At 36.7% G+C, this 2,976-nt stretch overlaps 1 long non-coding RNA gene across 1 annotated transcript; it reads left to right on the top strand.

Moving 5' to 3' along the window:
• The first annotated feature begins 995 nt into the window (after positions 1 to 995).
• LOC131599218 (uncharacterized) lies at positions 996 to 2,976 on the top strand. Its single transcript, XR_009282637.1, has 2 exons — positions 996 to 1,083; positions 2,688 to 2,976. It is a non-coding gene; the product is annotated as an uncharacterized LOC131599218 (long non-coding RNA).

Genomic DNA, 2,976 nt, shown 5'->3' with positions numbered 1-2,976 from the left:
CCTAAGGAATACAAAGCCCTGGCAGGAAAATTCCGGGAGTAGGTATCCCCCAGAGTACTACTGATAGTGAAATCTTCTTCTTGGCTTGGTAACCTCCAGAGTAGGTAGTTAGACCGAACTGGGTTAACAATTAACTGTTTTATTTATCTTCTGCATTGTTTGTTCAGTTATGAATGTTATGACTTTGTTTATAACATTAGGTTCAGAAGTGTTAGTTGTTCCTAAATAGAACCATATAAAGATTATAATCTGGTTATGTCTACTGAACATGTGTGATCCCAGGTCTCATTGACTCTTATTTAGGAGTAATTAATTAATGGGGGATCCTTCTATTCTGCTTATGCTACATTAATAATAGATCTGATGTCTTGACATCGGGATTGACATCTGAGTCTGTCATACCAGAATTTTCAATTGGTATCAGAGCAGATATCCTCTCTGTTTCTGGATGAGATCCATAAGGGATAAATTCTGGTTGTGGTAAAAGTAGAAGAGTGTTTGAACAAAGAATGTTCATATTATATGGTCACTTGAAGTGGAGGATGGACCTATATGATTAGACCTACCTGACCTAAGAGTTGTGTTGCTGGAACAAGGAGTGCTAAATCCAAAGACTTCGTGCGGGAGTGAAGAACTTGAATTTCAGAACTAATTCGACCGGTATCTATGGATAGAGGAGAACCGTTTCAAAACCTTCATGCGGGAGTGACGATATTGATAAGGTAATCTCTGTATTTTTGGTAGTTTGTCAGGTTAGGATTTTTGGTAAGGTCTAGTCTGTAACACCCCATAATTTCAGTTTATTAATTTAATTTGGATTTAAATTAAATAATTGGAATTTTAGTATTTTATTTGGAATTATTTGGAAAATGGTGAAATATTGACATTTGGGCCTAGAGTGGTGATTAGCAGAAGAGGGGGTGTTGACTAAGCAAGCCCATTATAATAATTATTTTATTTTTCATAAAATAAGGAATTTGGGGAAAAGAGGAAGAAGAAGCAGGAACTGAGTCTGAAGAAAGGAGAACACGTGAAAGTGAGAAGAGCCAAAGGGGAAGAGAACCTTCGAAGTTCGACTCTGAGGTAAGGGGGGATTCTTCGGGTTAGTATTCCTTATGTGATTGTAGGTAGTATGATTGATTAGGATTGTTGTCTAGTTCAATCGTACGTGTCGGGTTTGGGAATTTTGTTAGGTTTTGATAATCTTGTATGAATTGGCATGATTTTGTTGATACTTGTGATATATGATGTTAATACATGTCAATAACTTGTTTGAAATGTGTAATTGTGTGAAAAACAATGATAATTGTGTGTATGTTCGTATGTACCTGAAATTGGGGTATTGGGATATGGTAAATGCTGTCAAAATGGTGATTTTTGCTGTGCAGGTACGTAGGAACCGGTTCCCATGTGGGACGAACCGGTTCCCCCTTGTAAAAACAGAGAAATATGGGTTCTGGGTAGCTGGGAACCGGTTCCCATGTAGGGACAACCCGGTTCCCCATAGTAAAAATCAGAGACGTGACTTTGAAGCTGCCAGGAACCGGTTCCCACGTAGGGACAACCCCGTTCCTGCAGCACTTTTTCTAAAAATGTTTTATCTTTGAAAACTCATAACTTTTGATCCGAGTATCCGATTTATGTGCCGTTTTGGGCGTTGCGAAGCTAATGAGATGCTTTATCTGATGAATTGATAAAATGGGCAATAGCCAACTTTACTTTTTAAACTCGATTTAATTATTAATGAATTGAAAGATAGTATATGTATATGTGCTTATATATATGACTATTGATGCATGTTCTGTATTGGTGATGAGATTGTGATATTCATTGGGTGATGTTGGTTTATAACATGTCGTAAATGAATACATATTTTGTGATTATGTTGTTGGGTTGTGTTGATAATTGGTTACATTGTGTGCAATGATGTTAGATGTAACGATGTATGAACGTGGTGATGATTGATGAATTATGAATGTTAATATACTGTTAATATTAACATGTGAACTGTGGTGAATGTATGTGTGATATGTTTGTATGAATGCTAAGAATATATACATGCTTATTGGTGATGATTTGGTGATGATAATGAGACGATGTGTTACATCGGATTGGTGATGTTGTAAGCATGTTATATGTTGCATTCATTGGCATACATTTTTGGTGATGGATCCCGGTGATGAAAGTGGATCAAAACGGTGAGCATGATTCCCAGTGTGTGGAATCGGTGCTGGATATTTTGGTGAGCATGATTCCCAGTGTGTGGAATCGGTGCTGAATATTTGGTGAGCATGATTCCCTGTGTGTGGAATCGGTGCTGGTTAAACTGTATCTCAGTGATGAGGATATCAGTTGGATGGGTATATCCCATGTATGGTACCACATGCATAGTGTCAGTTTAATCATATGCATTGGTTATAACATGATTGGATGGAATTCAGTGTTATGCCTTGGTGTGTTTATATGATTGATGTATTAAGAATATGTTGTTAATATAACTTGATCATTGGTATAATTGATGAGTTGTGGGCCGATGGCCAATATTGTTGGATTGATGTTTACTTGTTGTAATAATTCTGATTATATGCATGATTGAGTGGATGATAATTACTATGAGATTTTATTGCTTATGATTGCATAATGCTTATTAATTCGAATGAAACTCACCCTTACTTTGATGATTTCAGATTAAGGATGTAGCGGCGTCTTGATTGGGTGAAGATAGCTTATAGGCTAGCCCTTAGTCCGTGTCGAGTCATGCTCTGAATGTAACACTGGGGAACGCTAGTTTAGAGACGAGTTATTATGTCGGTCTTTGTTGTTTATAATTGTATTAGAGAACTTGCATGAATGATGATGATTATGCAATGTTATGAATTATAATCCGCTGTGTTGAACATGAATTGTATTTATGTTAAATGGTTCCTCGTGTGGCATGACAAATGACTATAGTATTTTATGTTAAAGAAGTTGTGA

The sequence above is a fragment of the Vicia villosa genome, linkage group LG4 (assembly GCF_029867415.1).
Source record: "Vicia villosa cultivar HV-30 ecotype Madison, WI linkage group LG4, Vvil1.0, whole genome shotgun sequence".
NCBI lineage: Eukaryota > Viridiplantae > Streptophyta > Magnoliopsida > Fabales > Fabaceae > Vicia > Vicia villosa.
This window is presented reverse-complemented; position numbering and strand designations above follow the sequence as displayed.